Source organism: Corvus hawaiiensis, chromosome 26, assembly GCF_020740725.1.
Source record: "Corvus hawaiiensis isolate bCorHaw1 chromosome 26, bCorHaw1.pri.cur, whole genome shotgun sequence".
NCBI lineage: Eukaryota > Metazoa > Chordata > Aves > Passeriformes > Corvidae > Corvus > Corvus hawaiiensis.
Window position 1 is genome coordinate 23,638,474 of NC_063238.1, and position 22,346 is coordinate 23,660,819.

Genomic DNA, 22,346 nt, shown 5'->3' on the forward strand with positions numbered 1-22,346 from the left:
CTTCAGCAAAGAGCATATATTTTATCTGCTAATATCTCTACTAAACTTGATCCAACCTGGAACTGAATACAATCTTCCTTTCACTTCCAGGTAAACAATATACTGGATCAAAGTACCAGAAAATAAAGGTAGGAAGCTGACTTATCCTTTACAACATCCAACTATTAGGTGGCAGCAATGCAGAAGAAACTTCAACCAAGCGTGGAGGGGGGGTTGGATTTCAACCTAAACCGTGTCGCAATTCTAACAACAGTCAAAGTGGTGGCTGCCAGAAAGGTGACTGAAATCTGCACCAAAATTGGATAGCTGAACAGCAACTCCCTCAAAGCATGATAAAGAGAAAAATGTAAGAAAAAAATGGGGATTGCAGAGTGAGGAAACCAACAGTTGTTGTTCGGGGAAGTAATCTGTGAACTTCAGCCCAAATAATAAGAGATTATATACGAGAGACAGAATGGACTGGCTGATCCCAAACACTAGAGGAAAACAAGTTAACAAAGGCAAGAAAGAGATTCTACAGAGTAGTTGAACAGGGAACAGAGAGGAAAAGTATCTCCATGTCACAAGAGAAAAAGCAAAGACATCAGATTAGGTATTGAAAAGGATATGATTTTAGATCAGCTAGGGTATCATCCTAACAAAAAACTTAACTGGCTAAATATGAATGGGATTTGCATAAAACACTGTTAATGATGAGGAAAGTAGAAGTTACATTGCCGGTGACAAAGAAAAAGCAGCAAAAGCAGCTCGTACTGTCAAAGCAAGTCTTCTGCTACTGCCCATCCTCTACAGTCCAAAGACATCCACAAAACACTCTACACAAGCACATGGATCATACTGTCCTCAGGTCAATCCCTATAAAGCATGACAGAGTATTATTAGATACTACTAGCTCAAACAGCACTCTGCCTAGTGAGCAGCTTCCAAACCTCCTGATATGACTGCAATTATTATTTGTAATGGCTAGGAAACCACACACAAAGTACACCAGAAATAATTCTCTTTACTTGATGAAGTTGCATTTGGAAATGATTGCTGAAGTATGTTATGACAGTTTAACTGCATGGCTTTCATCCCTTCCCCCCCCCCCCCCCGCCCCGTATTTTTGCCTGGCATACACTTATTAGGTCACTGGTCAGGATTTTGTTTGTTCTTACTCACTGTGTCCCCTATAAAAATAAATAAACAAACAAATAACTGCTGCATAATACTACATTGAAAGCAAAAATTGATTTCCTCGTAAGTCATTGCAGAGCACCAATATATTAGATAAATATTGCTGAAATAGTCAAAAAACATACTCATTCCACTTAAGTAGCATGGTTATTATCCTTGTTAACAGATACAGTATTAGAACGTGATTAAGGATTAATTTATTTACCATCTCAGGTGCCTGACCTGAGAAAGCCTAAATGAAACTAAGTTCTTGGGCATGTTACACAGCAAATATGTCCAAAGATACCTGCAGTATCAATTGTGTACACACACCCCCACCCCTACCAAATACAGCCAAGATTCAGATGCCTATGTCAGACAAGATAAAAATCTTTTTTTGCTCTATTTGCATTATATCTCTTATTCAATGGAAATAACTGCCCTAGAGACTAGGTTTATTTCTGCCCAAAGTAGATGGATGCCCCAGTAGACAGGGCACCTGTATTCTGAGGAATGCTTCTGCAGGGGAAGAAAAAACCAAAAAAACACAGCTGTATAATTAAGAACAGTAACTTAATAAAGGTAGGCAGAAAAGATAATCCAACTATGGTTGCTTCTTCAACTTTAATTCTGGCCTTTCTTAACATTTGAAGATTTTACCTGAAACCTTAAAATTACAAGTAATTGCATGCAGTGGCAGAATCAGTTTCACTTTTCATTTACATGTGCAATCCTTCACATTACAAAGCCTGGGCAAACAAGTCATGTAATTACTGCAGAAGTCATACCTTATAATTTCTGGTATTTCTAGTGCACTCATGATCATGTTTAACTGGTTCCTGTGAAATACAGTTAAAACTACCAGGATCCTAAAGCTACCTTCCCTGTCTTCACAACAGACAGAGTTCCTGCATTCTATACACTATGAAAACCTGAGCCATTCTTCACTTACAAAATGCACAGTTTTGCAGAATGCACACTAGGTAAGTTAAAGTCACTGCAAGTAGGTACTAACTTCGATAATACATACTCAAAGTCATACTCTAGTCAACTATTTTTATGACCTGACACTCGTGATAATGAAGCTAAATCTAATAAACCCCCTGTTTTTGAAGGAAATCAGATCACCAAAGCAAGACTTCCTCACCTAATACTCCAAAAACCACCCATATGCAGGTATTAATCTATAGTAACGCTGTACAAAGCATCTATTTCAGGGATGAACTTTAAAGGCGAATAGATCTAACTGCAGAAGGACTGTATTTTACAGAGAGCTTCACTACCCACACTGCATTTTTGCAGATAAAAGTATCAATCTACCCAAGGCTACCCATAAAGTGTTGCATTTCTGTTCACTGTACTGCCAACTGGAAGCTCCTTCCTTTCAGGATTCTAATTTATTCTCTCACTGAATGACTTTTAGCACAATAAAACTATTCATCTACATACTTAGAGGTGCATTTTCATCATTTCATGAGGAATACTAACCATATCAAATATTCTTTATTACCAGTATTTTTTATTATTTTTATCCACCAGAGAGAAACAAAAGCAAACTTACAGATAGTTTAAGAGACTCCATCCCACAAATGCAGCATATTGTGGCTTTACATTAATTGTGCATATGCAGTTTTCCATAAAGTGGCTTTAAAAAGCATACAGTGCAAAGATCCCTACAGCTTGTGAAAGGTAATTTAGGTTGCAACTGTGACTTACAAATTATTTCTTACCCTTAAAACAGAAAGATAATATTGTATCACCTTTGAGATAAGAAAAAGGATATGACTGTATAGCCCTAATAAAAAGCCAGCAATATCTCACACCTCAGAAACAAAACAGAAAAAAGGAACAATGAAAACAAAACCATGTCACCGTCTTCATATTTTACTCAATCAACAGTTCTTGGTCTAGATCCAGCCATGATATTATGCTGATTAGGACAGGGTGTAGGAAGTAGGAAGAAATCATTTTCACTGCTTAACTGTTTTAAAGAAAAAGCTGTAGCATTGCTGGGCAGGACTAAACAGGATGCTTCTATTTCTTAACCCATTCCCCAGTAAAAACACCTCCTGCAAAGCTTAAACTTATCTTTTGCTGTTGAATTAATCTGGCACATCATATACCTTATCTACTAACAAAGTTAAACACTGAAAACAGGGAATTTTGTTCTTCCTTTCCCATACATGCAGGCAGAATGTAATCCTAATAATCTAAATTCTTGCAAAGCAGGATATATCTCTTTGTTTATCCTTGATCTCTTTGCATGAGTTAGTTAATCCATTACCTAATTCATCTTGGAATCATCTTTAATTCTTAATAATGGAAAGACTCAGGACTCCTGTGCTGAGTTTACAGGCTCTCTTCTATTCTTGCCCTGGCTGAATTTCTGCCTGGTGTCAGGTCACAGAAGGCGAAGTCTGCTTTTCTGTAGCTATGCACAACCATCACAGACAAAGCCCAAACAAAGCATACTGGCACATAAGGAGAAAAAACTGCAGTAGCAAATAGGAACAGGAAGGTGAAGAAAGACCGGAGATAAAACAAACAAAAAAAACTAGTCACATAGGAACTTTAACTCAATCAAAATGCAGATGGCTTAAAACCATGCTGGTGTGAAATGAAGAGTAGCGTGCACAACAGCTTTGCAGGTTTCTCCTCTATGTTGTCCCACAGATAAAACTTACACTGACTGTAAAATCTTACACTTTAGTAAAGCAACAGCCTGGCTTCACAGACTATAAGCACTTAAAAAGGAGCTAGAAGTTTGATACCTCCATCTCTGACCCTGAGTAAAAGGGCTCCTGGTTTCCCAAGATGTATTTTTAGCAGTATCATATAAAGGAAAGCTTAACTTCTTCTTTTGAAAAAAGCGAACTCAACCAAAAAGTAAGTATCGGATACAGCTTCACAGGTAAAATGAAAGTGAAAAGGTAGCTGCTCTTCTCAGTAAACTGAAGCAAGGTCTTCAACTCAGGAAAAAAAAAGTATTTTAAAAGGCTTTATTCTGTTTATATTGGACTTAACAGTATAGTAGAGCACAAAATCAGAGCACCTCCATCAGGACACACAGTGGAGAACATGCTGATTAAAGTTACTTTTCCAGTACACAATCTAAAAATAAAGTAACCTTGAACACACACCACCTTCCAGACACATTTCTTTGCATTGATCAACATATTAGATTGCTTATTACAGAAACATGAAAGGCAGACCCAGAGTAAGATATTCCCAATGGCTGACCAGAAGAAAATGTTTCTTATCAGGCTTCATCTTTGCCAGCAGGATCATGTCACTGCAGTCATTATTTAATCCCATCCAAATGTTCTTTCACTATCAGAAGTCTGAGGGACACCTGGAAGTTCCCTACATAATGCATTTTGATATGAAGGAGAAAAGCCAAACACTATGTTCCAACAACCACTCTCTGTCAGCACCTTCACTTACATACAGTTCCTGTACAAATGTTAATTAATACTCACTAAAACATTTACTGTGAAAGTCCTGTTAGATCTTGATACAAGGAAGGGCTGCAACAATGAATATGGGCTTGGCATATGGCCCCAATTTTCAGGTCATAAAAAGCCTCAAGCACTCCTCAACTATCTAATTTACACAAAATAAAAGCCTTCTATTTCCTAAAAAAACATATAAAAATTTCCTCCTGAAATAGAGCTCTGAATGACAATACTGCAAAAGATCTGCCAAAACATCCCCTCCCCTTGTCCAGTTTCACAGAAATATACAGTAAGTTCTGAGCACCATGTACTTTTAGCGAAGAAAACAGATGAATGATACATTTAGGCACAGCAACACCAGTAGTCTTTTCCTCTGGAATGCAACTGTTATGGTGCTAAGAAAGACTCTTATTTGTCTAAGAGCAGTTAACAAGGTTATTTCATATAAATATTTAAAAATAAAAACAAGTTTGGTTGAGTTCGCACTAGTGCTGTGGTGCCATCATATCCAAGCCAGGCAGCACTGTGAAAGCCCCATGCCTCAACTAAAACCTTCAGTCCCACCAGAACCTGCACTATTCAGAAGATCCCCCGAGGTTCAAGACTACTTTGCACTCCCTAAAAAACATTTCTTGCAAACAACATGCAAGGTAAATTTGTCTCACCAGAAGTCGTACACAATGCACGGAACACTACATCTGGAATGGTCTGACAGATTAAGCATTTTAGGATAAAAATAGAACTTGATTACTTGATGTGGCTCACAGAGTTTGGTTTTATGTGAAAAATCTGATCATTAACCAAGAAACTTAAAAGCGATAATTTTATTTATTCAGGATATGCAGCATCAGTGAAACACAATGAGAACAAAGCAACTTGATTCTTACTGCACATAATTTCCCCAGAGTTAGTCCTTTTGCTGAAGCAGTTCTTCATCCACTAAATGGAACAACAGAAGGGGACAGCCAGGGGCTCCAATTTAGAGTAAGCTCTAATCTGCCTTATGGGAGCAGCTAAAGGACCTATGGAAAAATGTTTGTTTAACAGTAATTTGTCTCAACTATAAATGGAAGCAGAACAGATCTGACATAGTCCTGCAATGATGGTTTGTGCTGAACAATAACAGGATACTTGCATTAACAGAGTTGTGCTCTATTTAGGAAGCAAAAACAAGTGACTATACCAAACTCAATTGGTACAAACATTTATTTCTGCAAGATGCCCTTCAAATGTCTTGCTGAAGACATCATTAGGGGATATGCTGGCCTCTAAAGAGAGGAAGTTTTAATGCCTGAGGAAACACCTGTATATATGAAACTTTAAGCTCATTTCATTAGGTCATTTTGCTAAGTTGCTTTAGGTTAAAATAACTCTTATATCACCTTTCCAGACTGGTGCAGTATGTCTAGATGCAAAGCGAATCTTTGGAAACTTGCCCTTAAAAAAAAAAAAAAAAAAGGACAGCAACTATTTTCATTTTGTAAAAGGTAATTACAGTGTTTGGCTACCTGTCCATCAGGAGGCTACCAGTTGCCCAGTAGGTGACTGACTTCAGTCCACAGTTTAAGGGTGGAAAAGCCTACAGTAATCTTTCCATCACAAAAAAGTAACCTAAAATGAAAGTACTCCTACTTTTTCTTGTTCAGTGGATAAGCCCCAAGGTATAGTTAATTCTTTTAAGAAATATGCTACAACATCAATGAAGTTAAAGCAAAACAGACACTGAAAGCCCTTTTCCCTTGCCTTAATGATGAAAGATGTAAGGGTGGTATCACAAATGACATCTCAACAGCTCACCTATGGGGCTTTTCTTCCTTGTCCAAATTCTACTTTGAAGAACTCAAAGACCATTCTAAAGCTGGCATAAGACATGCTCACAACAGTAAGAAAACTTCTTGTAGAGCCCCACACAACATTTACAGCTCTTTATAGATACCCATTGCTTTGGTTTGGATCCTTGAGTCAGTACTTGCACTAAGAGAAAAAAACCAGAAAAAACAAGCAACCCATGCCAGAGAAGGACCAGCCACCAAAACCAAGTTGTAAAACACAGTTATGAAGTGCTTGAGAACTGCCAGAAATGTACATGAAACAATCAAGATCACTGAAGAAAAGACTAAGCCACCTTATGACTCAGATGAGTGAAGTCTCTTCCACAAAGTCTCTTTTCATCAACTAAAAATAAACTTACAAGAAAATCTGCAATAATGAGGTGAACATTAGTTTACAGAAGTTTGGAAGAAATCTGTCAATCCATGAATATCAGCAATAGACTAAATACCTATTTATTATCACAATGCACCAAGAAATAAAATAAATCATAAAAAGTGCCTGAAGAAATCTGTTGAAGTAATCCTTCAAGTGAATATTTAAGAGGGAAGAGCGTAATTCTACTTTGAATTCTATTTGTAAGTTTCTTTCTGAGTTAAACTACAGCACAAAAGTATCTGAAGTGTAATCTATATATAACATACAAAGGTATATGCTTTTCTTTAAAGATTATTTCATTGATGATTTAAAATACAAACTACTTGAAATTAACTAAAATTAGAATAAAACAAGAACAAAACTTCCACTTCAGAGACTCAGAAATACAAGGAAGCCTCCTCTTGTGAAAAATAGGAACATTAAAAAAAAAACCCCTAACAACTGTTTAAGAGGTACTGATACAGCCTCTTCCATATTCTTCCTACTAGGGAAAAAAATGGTACATTGCAACACTAATAAAAACAATCGGTTCTCTGAGTCTCAATGTAACTTTTTACCTTCTTGGTAGAAGTCTACCTCCAGGTGCAATTCACATGTTCTTAGCAGTAAGATCCAACACCATTCCCAGTGTCTTGAAGCTGTATTAGGCACACCAATTTATTCAGCTACGCATCTTCCATCAGTTAACACAGAAGGCACAATGGAAACAGAGCTAAGATAAACACAAGACAAAAATCTGAAATCAACTTCTTTATGGATAAGCCAGTGTTAGAATTAATACTTTTATTAATCATTCAAAGAGCTTTCGCTGACCCTCAGAAAGAATCGGATTGACTCACATCTCAGCTACAAACCAGAAATCACACTAAGAATAGAACCCAAAACATGTATCCATCAACTCATTTAATTCAGGTATTAAAACTTATTCTGCTGGTACATTATGTTTACATACAATTCAGAAAACAAATCACAAAGCTAATATGGATGTCTGACCATGGGCCAGAGTGAACTGACCCCATAATGGAGACCACAAGCTTGGCTAAAGGCCATCAGAGGACTGTGGTCCAGAGTATTGTAGTTGTACTTCAGAGCTCAAAGATCTTTCTTAGTGCTTCCAAACCAGGATTCAGAAGTCCTATGAAAAGATTGAGGCATCCTACATTGTCATCCTGGAAGGAAGGAGGGTGGTGTGTGGGCTGGATCTTTGTAAGGAATACTTTAGTAAGACTAAGCATGGATCTAAGAGACCCAGTAAACGGGAGAAAACCCTACATACTGGACTAGTTAGGAAGAATCACCTAACCACTGAACAAATTCAGTCTGAAGTTTTTCTAGTGGGGAATAGTAGCTAAATGCTGTTAATTAGGAATATGGGAAAAAACGCATAAACCATATCTTTTCCACCACGGAAGGCTCTACCCAACTGCCAAACGAATTCAAAGGCTTGTGTTCTTTCACAGGTTGATAATATTCACATAAAACAAGTTTTCCTAATGCATGTATTAATGCTAACTGGGAATCCCATAGCTAAGGGAGTTTTGATGATTCATTTACTAATGGAGAGACCAGAATTTGTACTCACTATAAAGGTAAACAAATACATCTGTCAAGTATCTTCTTTCCTCCTGAGCCTCAGCTAGCATGATTAATCAAAATCTGATGATTGTTTGGCATAAGGAATGTGTCATTTGTCTGACAGATTTAAGTTGAAGGGGAGAGAAGAAAACCACACTTAAGCATTTCAACTCCTTTTAGAAATGGTGCTCTCATGTCCAAAACTCAAAAATAGCTGACAACATAAACATAACAGCTAGAATTCAGCATTTTATAAATGCTGAATTGTATAAAATGCAGTTGAAACCGGCATACTTCAAGACATATGCACACAGAAGAGTTACACATATGTATGACTTTTACTGAACTTGTTTTTATGATTAGCATTATTTTCATTATGCAAAGGTGAAACTTTCATTTTCTGGACAAATAGGCCAAGTTCACATGCAATTAAAAATAAAAAAGTGCTTTCTCAGCTTTTTGAAAGCTTGAAGTACAAGCATTTAAATGTTTACAGTTAAGTAAGTACCAGATTTTGTGAACTGTTAAGTAATGTTACACAGCCATCATTTCTAAGCATTCAGGTGAATTCTGTTAGCTGGGCAATTCAGAATTTTACTTCAGTTTGACCTGGATATTAAACTAAAAACTTTCTTTTCCAATGAATTTAGTAAGAAACACTTAATTGGATACTGAAATATGGTTCTTTGACTGACAAAAAGTTTAATTATTTAAAAAAAAACACCAAGGGGGGAAATTAATTTTAAGAAATGAATTTATGTGTAGTTTTGTCTCCAGAATTAAACCCTGCAAGACACATTTCCCCCCCAAACTGCCCTTAATAAAATAATGCTATCCTTGATAATAGTTGAGCTAAAGCACTTATCAGTACCAATGCCAACTACACTATTTTAACAGAAACAAGATTTGTTGTGCTCATGGAGAAACACAGGCACATATCCAATAAGCAACCATAAGGGCATGAAGGCTTCAAATTTTGTTTTCTCTGCTCAGCAGTAACAGCATTCTAGTACTGTCCCTTTGGCATATCCCCATAATTCCATTCCATACTACCCCCTCTGGCAAAGCCCCATTTCCTTCTGTCAAGAGGCAGTACTGGAGCAGAAGAAGAAAGGCAGAAGGACGCTTTCCCTTTGCCAGCCATCACCTCTTCAGCTCACTTACATGCACGCTGGCTTTCACACAGTATGTTACCAATTCTTCCCTATCTTTCGAACGTGGTCCTGCAGTAGCTGCTGTGTGTGTATAGCAAACTGCCAGGTGGAAAACTCCCAGCTTTGCAGAAGGACCTGTGCATGGAAAACACTCGGCAGGACGCGGGCTATTCCCACTGCTTGTCCCCCACCACCTTCACAGCCGAGATGCCAGTATCCCTGCCAACCCCTCCACTCCTTCGACCCACCGGATCTGGGGCGGGCAACCGACCACAGAGAGATCAGCTAGAAACTCTCAGGGGGGAGGGTGCGAACGGTGCCCCCGGAGTGCGCTGGAGCCCCGGGAGCTGCTCGCGCTCCTCTCCCTGTGCCAGGTCTCCCGGTGCCCCGCAAGTTCGAGTGCCAGAGTTCCCAGGCCCCCGGCCCGATGCCGCTGCCGGGCGGCGGGAGCGCGGCGCCGGCCGAGGGGCCCCCGCGGCCCACCCGGGCTGGCAGAGGGCGGCAGCTCCTCCCCACACACCGCGTCCGCCGCGCCGGGGCCGAGCGGGACCCACCCGGGGCTCCCCGAGCCCTGGGGCCGGCCGTGCCCCCCTCCTCCACCACGGGCCGCTCGCTCCGCCCGGGGGGAGACAATGGGCACGATGACTTCACCCTCCAGCAATGTGAGGAGCAGCGGGGGACGCCGCCGACTTCCCCCCAGCCCCCAGGACGCTCCCGGGCCCTCTCCCCCCCGCGGGCTCGGGCTCCCGCCCAGAGGCGGCTCCGGCTCGGACGTTCCGCTCCACCCCTCACTCGCCGCCACGCTCAGGGCGGCGGCCGCCGGCGGAGGCCCGAGCCGGGGGACGCCGCCACCGCCGGGCCCCTCGGCGCCCCCCGCCCCGCCGCGGACCCACCCCCGGTACCTGCGAGTCGGCGAGAGGAAGCGGCGCCGCTCCGCCCGCCCGAGCCCGGCGCCGCGCAGGAAGCGCCTCCGTGCGTGCGTGTGTGTGCGTGTCTGTGTGTGTGTGTGTGCGTGTCTGTGAGTGAGGAACGGAGGGGGCGGCACCGCCCGGCCGGGGCGGGGCGGGGCGACGCGGGGCCGGGGCCGGGGCCGGGGCCGGGGCCGGGGCCGGGGCCGGGGCTGCCCGGGGAGGGAGGCGGCGCCCGGGCCGTCTGTTTCCGCGACGCGCTGAGCTCAACGCGCACGGCGGTGCCGCCCCTCGCCCGCCCCCGGCAGGGCGGCCCCGGCGGGCGGGAGCGCTGCGGACCCCGCGGTGGGGCCGGGGGTGCCTCCCTGTACCCCGACTCGCTGCCGCTCCCGGCGCGGTGGGGGGGATGCTCGGAGCCGGCGGGGTGGGTGCGGTGTCTCTGCCCCCGTGGTGGGGGACGCCGCAGCGCTGTCAGCTGCAGCAGCAGCACAAGGTACAACGTTATATGTATGTACAATTCCGTGGGCTTCACACCCATGGAAATGGAAAAGTGCGAGGCGAAGAATGAATTATCGGGGCGTTTCAATAGGGTCGTGCTGCTGAGCGCTGATTCATTTGCCAAAATGACAAAACCCTGTTTCCGTGCTGTAAGATACAGATTTACCTTCTTTTCACTCCCCTTGCCATTTGAAACAGAAGCTGCCTCAGAATTTGCCCAGAAGCCCCCAGCTTTTCCTTCGTGGCATGGCCTGTTCTGCATTTAGCTGCGGTCAGCCTCGGGCTTCTTGGTCTCCCGCGTCCAGCAGCCGCAGCCCTGGGCTGCCTCCGGCCGACCTGTATCGCTCACCCGTCCCTGAGTTCGGGTTCTCCGTCTCATTTTGCTACCGACCTTCATGCCGTCTTCCACGGGATTCCCTCCTTCTGCAACCCTATTGTAGCTGCCGCCCTCTTTCCACAGCCTGCTCGCTGCTCCTGACCTCCACTTCTGGCCCAATTCCGAATCTCCTCTAGCATGTTGCAGAATTCTCTGCATACATTCTTATTACATTGGTCTTTTTTTTTCCTAGTTAAGCATTCATACTGTCTTATGTCATCTCAGAATTCTGTGGAACTGGAGCTGATCCTGTGCTTATGGCTAGTGGTTCTTCCGTTAAGCTGGTATGAAACCTGAAAACTTACTCTGGGAAAACTTATTAATCACCCAGCCTGCATTTAACGTGTGCGAAGACAGTAAAATGAATAAAATGTACCATGCTTTTCCTGTGGGATTTGCAGTGTTCCATCAGTTAAAAGCTTGCACGTATACTTACCTTTATTTATGTGCATCATTCCATTTAAGTCAATAGGACTACTTCCAGTACATCAAATTAAAAGTAAATACAAGTCATTCCATGGTGAGATACTTAATCTGAAATGACAGAATAGACAATTACAACAAACAGAGAGGGGAAGTGGAAAGTAAGGGTAAAGGCAATGAGATTATACTGGAATTTTGGCATGTTGTATACAAACCACAGCAGTTCCCTCTTTGCTTGTAAAAGCCAGTGGCTAGGTGAGTTGTTCAGGCTCCAGTACTGCAAACACATACCTGTCGCTTAGGGCGTGTAAATGGTGCCATTGTGTTCAGCTGGATAAGATATACAGAAGTTTATTGCATACAATAACTTGTGGAGTAAAGTCTTGGACATTTTGTTATGTATGGGATTTGATACAGAAAAAGGGAATTAGAGAAAGGGAAGGAGAAAAAGACAAGAATGGAGGTGTGTGACAGAAAGACAACGAAGAGAGAAACAAAAAGGTTAGCATACAGAATAGCAAGATAGGATAGTGAACAAATTTTGGAATAGCAACAGCAAAGCATTCTACCAGCTCAAATGTGCAGCTACAAATAACACAAAAACCAGCCAGCAAAGCAATGCAGTAATGTATTAGTTTTTAAATGTCCAGAGGGATTCAGCACATCAGTACAAATGTTCTGAAATCTCTTAGCTAATGCTGGAGAATAGGAGGGGAACAGACCCCAGGTGTTTTAAAATTCTGCAGTGAGACATTGAGCAGTCACTGTGGTGGTCAGATGGTTTCTCCTTGAAGCTGATGAGGGACAAAGCAAATCTCCAGCCAGCCACCCTCCTGAGAGCTTGGCAGTAGAGAGCCTGCAGCCAAATAGGTGCTTTTCATCAGAAGTATTCAAAAGAGTCAATTAACCAAATACACAAATCATAGGGAAGAAAGAAAACCTTTTCTAGACAAGCTGTAGAGCAAAACTGGCTGCTTGCTTGCTTGCTTGCTAGCTTATTATTGTAAAACAGGATGACAAAAAGGTATTAAGGAAAACTAGGGTCTACTCAAACTCTTTAGCAGAGAGGAAATACCTTATGCACACTGCATTTGGTGAGGCATACAGGATTTAAGAATGCAAACTAGCCTGTCTTTCCAAAACACTTTCTGAAGAACATCTAGGATTTAACCTTTGTGGGTATTTAATTCAGTTGCTGGCAGAAAAGTACAAAGTATTATATCACAATACAAAAATACTGCCCTCCAAGCAAAGCATCTGGTATGTTCTAAGGAGGCATAAGCACACACAACATGCTGTCAAACGTGGAAGGATAAAAATCATGTCAGCATGAAGAGAGGGGAGCACAGAGGGCTGAGGAAGGGCTTTTTCTCTCCATGGTAAGGAATGGAGAAAAGGGTATGAGATGGACAACCTCATCTCAATTTTGTATATCCTTCTCATAATCTCTGCTTGTCTGGACTTCTGGCCTCAGTGTAATTTCGATATTTACATATGAAACACTGCTATCTCATATGGTAGTGTGAAATCAGCACCTTGGGCCAGACTTGGATGTGTTGGTAGTCTTTTCTTTAAACTTATGTTTGAAGAGTATCAAATATGATGGGTAAATGTTTCCATGTCTCTGATCCCACATCTGAGTCTCCCTTTGAAATCTTTTATCTGAATATTCAACCATCATCTTCAACATAAAATTGGCAAAGCCAAACTCTATTTTTGTATAGGTAATTGCATGTTTCCTGCAGGCTCCGTCATCATCTGGTCTCCAGTCCATCATTTTTAGGGAAAAACCTGTCCTCAAACCTTCCCCTTTTGACGCACACATTTATGTCCTTGATCTTTCTTTCATCTTGTTCTGAAGAACACCCTTTGTTGGAAGATTCACCACTCTCCTACATTTTCCAGCTCAACTGTCTCGTCAATTAATTTTTTTTCCTGGAGACTTTATTTTTAGCACTCCTGATTTTACTCATCTGTCTTACAGTGTTGCCCCACAGATGGCTGCATTTGCACAAAAAGCATTGCAGAAGATTGATGTGGCAGCAGGAACAAGTGGCATAGGGAAGGAAGAGAACTGTCTGGATCAATTTTGCTGCCGGAAAAAAAGTAGTATGGAAATGCATTCTGACTTGCAAATAAAGAAGAAAGGATAAAAGCCTTTGATAAATCAAAATATCTGCAATACGCATGGATAGTGAAACAGAGATCAGGCACGCAAAAATAGGAAACATTAATAAATACCACTACATAACAAATATTATATATAAATACAGCTAAGAGACAAATTGCACAGGACAAGAATAAGTGTTGAATACCATCAGGTTTCTGTTTGCCCATTGTGAAAGATTATTTGCCATGCACTGATTGTCATCAATTGTATTGAATGCAGTAGATTTAAAAAAAAAATTAATACCTGTGTACCATGAAAACATGGCTAGGATAATGAGATTAGTGACAAATAGAGCTATCTAATGTAGATGCAATCTCACTGATCCAAGTTACAAAGTGGCAAGATACCAGTAAAGAATGTGCAAGCTGAGAACTTTCCAAATTTTTTGGCATGTCATAAAACATTAAAGATGAAGGCTTCCATAGCCATTTCAAACATCTCAGATATCTTAGAATTATGTCATCTGATCTAATCCATTTCTGTAGTAGTCAATAAGAAAAAGTAAAAGTAGAACATTTATAATATATAGAACTGCAGTCCCTAGAACATGCCTACTGCAAGAAGGAAAATCTGTTTAAATAAATAGGTTTATTTCCAGTCCCAATGACAGAGAATAAAAACAGGTTGAGAAATCTGGGTGCCTGAATCCAAAAAAATGCTCCTAAACACATACAAGATGTGACTCAACTTGCAAGACTACAAAAGTCTGCAAAAGACTACTATGTGAGCTTAACGTTTCTCAAATGCCTAAAACTCTACTTCTAGATGTAATATTTAAGCTCTGGAGGTAAGGAGTTGCAGGATGCAAAAATGATGCCTGTATATTTTCTTGGAGTTAGCCATTTTTAAAGGTCAGCTGGCTATCGCTGTCAGTATCCTTACAAAACTTCAATTTGTTTGAGAAATAAATGAAAATCAAGTAAGAGTTATACTGCAAAAAGCAGCAGGCTATCATTTCTGTTGCACAACACTGTTTCCATTCTAGTCTCCTGAGCTTTCCTCCTCTGTTAGTCGGAACAGCCTGAAATTTCTGTTTTTCTGGGTTCAGAAGTTATGTGCTTATTCTCTGCCCAAAGGTGAAATTGTTTGTGGAAAGCTTGAGCAAGAATGTTTTTGCTGGTTTAAGTGTGAGAACAGTGGGATAGGGGGAAATGTTGCATAAAGGTAAAAGTGCTTTAGGGTTTTCTAAATAACTTTTTCATCACAATGAAGAGATATGAAGAGATGAAAATCATGGTGAAAATAACCCTGCTCAGGGAAGACCTATACTTTTTCTAAAGTTGTTCTCAAGTAAGTCCTTCAAGCAGCATATACAGTCCATCTTTGTCAGAGCCAGGGAGCATTTAGACTTGACCTTCACTGAAATGAAGGGCAAGTATCTGCTCAGATTGAGCTGTCCTTTGAGTCATAAACAGCTCCTCCATATTTTCATGGTGACACACTGCACCCCGAAGTCCTGCCCCATTACTGCCTAATTCTTCGTGGGGTGGCTCATCTGCAGTTTATCTACAGGTTCCTTCATGAATAAACTGGGATTTGGGAGGCTGGTGAGGGAGGGGCTTGATGCCCACAGGGGCCCCACTTCAGTGTGCACTGTGGCTGCACTCTGCTATTGGTGGTGCAGGACCTCCAAATGTGTTGCAGCAGGCCTTTGTGGCCTTCTCTCTCTGCATGTCCTCATGCCACAGTTAAGTATCACAGGCATTTAAAAATATAAACCATCTGTGTGACAATGAGGGGCCTCTGTCAACTGTCTGTGGGATGTGCAGAAGCAGAGTGTTTCTCCTCAAGAGCACCTTACAGTGTTTGCTGACCTGCCTCAAGTCCATGGCCAGGAGGTCAGTGGACCTGAAGGCAGCGTGTGTTTGCAGCTGGGGTACCAGCTGCCAGCCTGGACAGCAGAAGGAAGGGATTCTGGGCAGGCATGACATGACACAACCCACAGTCACATGCTGTCATGTGCGATCATGCTAGGTGTTACATGTCCCACATGAGCACACATTGGATAAAGACAGTAAGCAAGGTGTCCTCCTTGGCTGGACAGGGAGTATACAACGTCTGACCCTCCTGTGGCCACAAAACCATCTCGTCAGGGTGCAGCACAGGCCAGGGACTCCCCATGGTGGCAGGGCAGGACCTGGCCGCCAGGGCTTGTCCCACCATTCCAGCCCTAAGCCAGGCAGCTGGAGGCCCTGGGGCAGCCCCAGCCCTGGAAAGGCCCAGCCCTGGGTATTGGGCACCTCCCTGGAGACAGGCTGAGGCCAGGTTGGGACATGAACCCACAGGTGTGCCTAGCTCAGTAAGACCCATCGTTGGGCAGGGGCTGGTGGCTCCATGGGATCCTGGGCCATAGGCGGGCACCTCAGGGTCCCAACACATCATTATGGAGAGACTCAATATGGCTTTGCCTCTGGCTGACTTCAAGAAGTGCTCACAGAAGCAGAGCTCTGTCCAGGAGCATTGCTGTGTGCAGTTGGATTGGTGGATGAAAACTACAGAGGTGGTGAGGAGCAGTTGCCTTTAGCCCCTGCTTAGGGAACACATTTTCTCATACTATAGCTGTGAGAGCCAACAGCAGGCAGCAGTAGGACACAGGACCTCTGTGCACAGTGAGCTTTTCAGAAGTGTGTTGTCCTTCCTGGCCTCACCAGGGCAGACAAGCCATAAGAGAGAGTCGCTTGCTCTACGTGCGGAGCTGCAAACACATCTCTGCCCCATTGTCTGGCAATTCCCACTTATGGTAAAACATTCTGCAGCCCCAGCCACTGCCAAGGGCAGAGGACATGAGCAGAGCACTCTGATGCAGCCTGGTTCTCCCCAGCATCGTCAGGTGAGTCCTACAACTACAGTGCTCTCCTCTATGCACTGAGGCTGGCACTGGGGTGGCCATTTCGCCATGAGCATCGTGACTGTGCCTGCCTTCCTGCCAACATCACTGGCAAGTTTCTGTTTACTGTGATTGCTCTCAGCATGACCCTCATAAAGCAGCAATTCTGGCCTTTACCTCTTGCCCAGAAGTCTCCTCTGTTGTCTCTCCTTCCTCAGGCTAGCCAGAACCAGGCCTTCCAGAAGTGTGAAACTCTTGCTTCCTTGGATGAAGCTGACTCCGGACACAAGTTAATAACAGCAATTTCCTGTGGTCAGGAGCACCCAATTCCAATACTCTCTCCAACGGTTTCCAAGACTTCAAGCCTCTTTTGTGTCACACAAAGAGGGCAGTGACTGCAGTGCTGTGAGTTTACCCAGTAATGGTACATAATGAAATCTTTGACAGAGAGCTCTAAATACTGCTTTTGATTCACAATAGGCAGCATACCAGGACGTGCCTACATTGACCACGATGCTATGTGACTGGAAGAGAACTGCTGGTCTCAAATGTCTTTTGCTCATGCAAGAGAAGTACCTGAAGCAGCCGAAGAAGAGTCACACCATGTGCCCAAGAGCACTGTGCAAACGCTTCTTGTCAGGCTTTGTGCTATCACCCCAAGACAGCTGGGGAGTCTGCTTCAGTGCCCAACCACTCTCTGGGTGAAGAACCTTTTTCTAATATCCATCCTAAACCTCCCCTGACACAACTTCGGGCCATTCCCTTGGGTCCTGTCACTGGGTCCACAGAGAGGAGATTGGTGCCTTTCCCTCCTCTTCCCCTGATGAGGAAGTTGTAACTGCAATGAGGTCCTCCCTCAGTGTCCTCTTCTCCAGGCTGAACAGATGCGTCACCTCAGATGCTCCTCATATGGCTTCACCTCAAGGCCCTATGTGGGGGACTTTACATGCATTTGCATTGATGTCAAAGTGAGGAAAATGCTGTGATGTGTTTTCTTCTCCCTGCTGTCCAACAAGGTCCCCAGGAGCTGGTACTCCATCCAGCTTCATCTCTGCTGTGCTACAAGTTGGGTGCTACAGCTTTTGGATGATGTGCTGACTGTGCCTCTCCTTCTCAAAAAGAAAACAGAATTTATTTTAAAAATATATGTGTTTGAGGCCATGCTTGTTAATTTCTGGAACCAGAACTAGCCTTTTTATTTTCATTCTAGAATTTGCCTACTGTCCCAAAGTAATCAAGTCAGGAATCAGAGGATTTGGCTTCTCTGAGGACTGTGTCTGCCTCAAGTTCTACAGAAGGTACTGTGTGTATTGGTGTTGCTTCCTTTTTTCCCTTTTCTTTTTCCTTGGCTTGTTTTCACAGGGTTTTTTCCCTTGATTCCTTTCTATTTTTGCATTAGATCAACTTAACACATGACACCTAAGACTACACTCGCTGTGCCCCCTGCTCCACCCCCTGCACTCAGTTCTGGCCAAGATACATGGACAGAGATTTCCTCTCACCCAAGGATAATGAGTCACAAAGTCTGGATGATTAGAAGGAAGGGTTAGGGTTTCACCTGCTTTATGGGAGATCATTTTCTCCTTCAGATACCATTCCTAATCCTACACTCACTGCAGATGCATTCTACTACAAGACCTGCAGAAGTGAGTCCTCCCTGGAGACTGCAGTGCTATTCGTTGCTTTATGGAAGGTGTTTCTGCACCACATTTATCCCTAAAGGGTTAGAATTGACATTTGGCACTGAAACTTGTTTAATTTTTTGTTTGTTTGTTTGAAGTTTTGATAAAGTTTAACCACTGAGATAGTCCAGGCTTCTGCTTGAAGCAACAAAAGGGCAGCCATACTGCTCAGTAGGCAGGCTCTCTGATGTTGTTGGGGGGCTTATCTATGCATTTGAACCAGTTCTACTTGGGTTCAGCTTGCTGTGCAAGCACAGAGCTCAGTGAAGAACAACAGCTCACCAGCCTTCCAGGCTGTGAAGTGCTCTGTGTTTGTAGCATTAGTGCTGACAATGAGTTGGTCAAGATCTTGTGACCCTAGTCTTTCCACTGCTGCTTGAATTTTCCGTTTTTTTGGCCTTCACTTTCCTAGGGAATACTGAGATTATGAGATTTGGTACAAAATTATTCCCTGCAACAGTAACAGGCAACACACATCTCTGCTTATGTGGAGGTCTCTCTGCAATGCCAGGGCTGTGTGTTTTAAGCTTTAGGTCATCCCAGTTCACCATCTATTTATCTGTCAGGTCTGGGCCATAAAATATAGAAGCTGAAGTTATTGGTGACTGGAATTCATTATTATGCCCAGATAGTTAGCTGACATATACAAAAGGTTGGATAAGTTTATGATCAAAAAGAAATTCATGTACTACAGAGCTGAAGAAGACAACAAGCTAACGATGCAATCTACTAACCCCTGACCAGGGAAGAATATGCACCTCCACACATGTATTCAGTCTTCATAGGAGAGGGTTCCTCTGAAGCCTCAGATGTTGCCTGCTACTGGAGACAGGGCTCAGTGGAGTAATTACTTTAGTCATGACAACAAATACTCCAATGACATCAGTGGAAATCCTTTTCATGGTGCTGAATTACAGCTTGACAGCAGCAATCTCATGACACACTCCTTCTGATTCCGCACCTGCGTCGTGACAACTGTATTGCTTGGTTACATTAAAACAGTATCACTGCCTAAGGGGAAGACAAAATGACAATACATTTATTTTTATGAAATCTTTGGATTCTGTGCCATCTCCTATTTGCTTTCTGTATTTTTTTATTCTCCCTTTTGCAGTATTCTAGATTTATTGGGACAATCTTTTCACTGCTTGCAATTTTCCACTGCTCTGATGTGGTTGCTTTCCCACTTGCAATTTCTTTCTACGTACTGCTAGAATTTAGAAACTAGTGTCACCATTAAGATTTTTCTTGGTTGCAATGGACAGGCGTGAAACATGTTCCCATCCCAAAAATGAGTTTAATGTAGTTATCAAAGGTTTGGAGGGATGCTGCTTATTTTAGTTTTGCTGACAAAAAAGGAAAAAGTGTCACAAATTGGGTTCATATAATCTATTATAAGTATGTGTGAAGACTAATTTTTAAAATTTTTTTTACTTACCATGGTAAGTAAAACTTGGAGCCTGACCACCTGCAATTAGGACATGAAGGATGAACCATAGTGTTCTGAAGACTGGAGATACTTAAACAGTTTATATTCTGACACTGAAGACATAGGTTGGTATAAACATTTTAGGCAGGTCACTTTTTTGTGACATACTGTAGCCTCATGTGAGCTAGTCTCTGAAGAAGCTGTATGAATCACCTTCTGGCTTCATCTGCCTTTCTTCTTTCAGTGTAGAGAAAGCACAGATTATGATCTTAGGTTCAACCTTACCATTTGAATAGTTAAGGTTAGGTAAGATGAATTCTGTCCTCAAATTAGTGAAATATCAGAAAAGATATCAAATATTCATTTTTTCGTTTCTCCACAGCGTTACTAAAAATCTAGGTAGTGATCCTTGAAGAATTATTTGATATAATAAATGTTCATACTTAAAAGCAAAGTGCTATGAGTAGTCTGTGATGATAGCTTACATAGTTTAATTTGCAAATAGACTCTTATACCATTTCCACAGCTGGAGGATTCTGTCAGCCAAATCACAACAGGCAACTGGAAGCAGTGAGGGAACCTCTTTGCAAGGATTTTTTTTCTGTGCAGAGATGTCAGCTAGCTGGTTGGTGGTTTTTATTCCTCTTTATTCCATGTGAAACCTTGATTTATTGCTTCTGCAGTACCAGAGTAAGGGTCAAGCCACAGGACTTGTACAGCCAGGTCCCTCAGCCATTGAGAGCGCTCCATGTGGGCTTAAAGTATGTCAGGACTAAGGGAGGGTTAGAATAAGTAGAATGAGAAAGTACAAGATCATAGGTCTTTGTACCATACTGAACTGTCATTTTCACGATCTTCATAGAATCACCCTCAATACTGATAGGTTAGGAAGAATCCAGAGAGGAGAGAGTTAACATCCTCTCAATGCTGTGCCCATGATGGCCTGCTTTTTGTCTAACTGCTAAGCAAAATACAAGTTGCATAAACAGAAACACTGAATATAGACTGCAGGAGATTATTTTAGCACTGTATGAAGACATGATGCCAGTGAATCTGTAATTTGGATATATATTTTTGTTGCAAGGTCTAGTGCTCTCTTTTACACATAGGCACACACACATAACAAGAGCAATGAGGCTGTCAGTTCTGGCCATCTCAATAGTGTTGCAGAATTCTGAGGAAGACGACAAAACATTGCATTCAGTTGAGAAATCAATTTAAGCAGAATGCTTAGAGAAAATAGATTGTTATCTATAGAAAAGGGAAGTTAAGGGCAAATGGAACTTCACTAAAGTATGCTCTTCACTAACCATGCTAAAGTATGTTGGAGAAAAGAGAGAAGTTCTATGCCACAAATGAAGTTGAGCTTAATCAAGTTGAGCAATTAAACTTGTTAACCTAGTATAATTGCAAGAAAGAATATCAATTATATCTAAATATTAAGTTCCTGAAACTGAAATGGATACTGGCAGAATATAAGGTACTTATATACCAATGTCAGAGAAATAGTCTCAATAGTTCATATATAGAATTAAGTAGCAGGGCAACAAGAAAACCATGTGTAATGTCTTAACAGGAGTTAAGAAAATCTTTGGGTGTCCAAACTGACTAGTACTCGTGTTGCTAAAGAAAAGCACCTAGATGTATCTTCTGGGCATTTTCCATTTCAAAGTTCCTTTTGCCTCATCCCTGCTGCCTATGGATATCTTCACATTATAATGTTTCAATTGGCAATTTTTTGATCAATAAATAAAACCTGCCATTGGTATATATCTAATCCTAGTGCCATTCTCTAGAGCCAGGTAAATGAAAGACAGTTTAAAAATAGTTACACGGAAGAAAACTCTTTCTTACCCTTCTTTCATATGGAAAGTGTTGATGACTTTCACTTTCCTTTGGGAAATATGGGGAGCTTTTCCAACTGGCTTGGCCAGAATTTGCTGGAGCAGAGCCCTGCCATGCACTCCTAGTTCTCTGCAGCTTGCTCACTTCCCCAGCTCTTATATACCTTCCAATTTAATGAGATTTTTTTTTCCCTTGGTGTTTTGCAGGTTTCTTCTGTCCCTTCTTGTTTTTCAGTGGAGTAATCATGCTTTCTAATATCTTATCCAAAAGGCCAAGATTTCAATACAGCTTTGGAAATACTGCATGCTGTGGACTTTCATTTGCCTCTTGTTTGTACCTGCCTTTAAAGTATTAATAGGAAAATGCAGAAAAAAACCGCCATAACTTTACACATATAATACTCTACTGAATATTTTTTTCCTGCCGAAACTAAAAATGATGTCTCAGTGTCAGTGCACAGAGCAATAGTGAGACCAATTCTTTTCAAACTGTCTAGAAATTTCTTACTGTGACCTATGGAGAGCTGCCTAGTGGTCCCCACAGACTTGTCTTGTGTTGCTGGCTCCTCATCTTTTCCAGCTGCTAGCTTCTAGTAAAAGCAGGGGGGAAATGGTATTCCACAGAAGTAATGAACACAGCTG

The 22,346-nt window shown here is 42.1% G+C and overlaps 1 protein-coding gene and 1 long non-coding RNA gene across 4 annotated transcripts in view; one reads left to right on the plus strand and one right to left on the minus strand.

The window, feature by feature from the left end:
- RNF19A (ring finger protein 19A, RBR E3 ubiquitin protein ligase) overlaps positions 1–10,603 on the minus strand; it is a 57,647-nt gene extending 47,044 nt beyond the window's left edge. Inside the window, exons 1-3 of one of the 3 annotated variants that reach the window (XM_048286785.1) lie at positions 10,450–10,603; positions 7,376–7,530; positions 6,408–6,584 (exon numbers count right to left, since the gene is read on the minus strand). The gene's annotated coding sequence lies outside the window, so the exon portion shown is untranslated. Of the gene's footprint in view, positions 1–6,407; positions 6,585–7,375; positions 7,531–9,557; positions 9,911–10,449 lie in introns of those variants that run through there. The other 2 variants (XM_048286784.1, XM_048286786.1) reach the window with 2 other exon arrangements.
- A 77-nt stretch (positions 10,604–10,680) lies between these two features.
- Positions 10,681–22,346, plus strand: LOC125317358. The gene is made up of 3 exons (XR_007200032.1): positions 10,681–11,613; positions 13,737–18,047; positions 18,149–22,346. It is a non-coding gene; the product is annotated as an uncharacterized LOC125317358 (long non-coding RNA).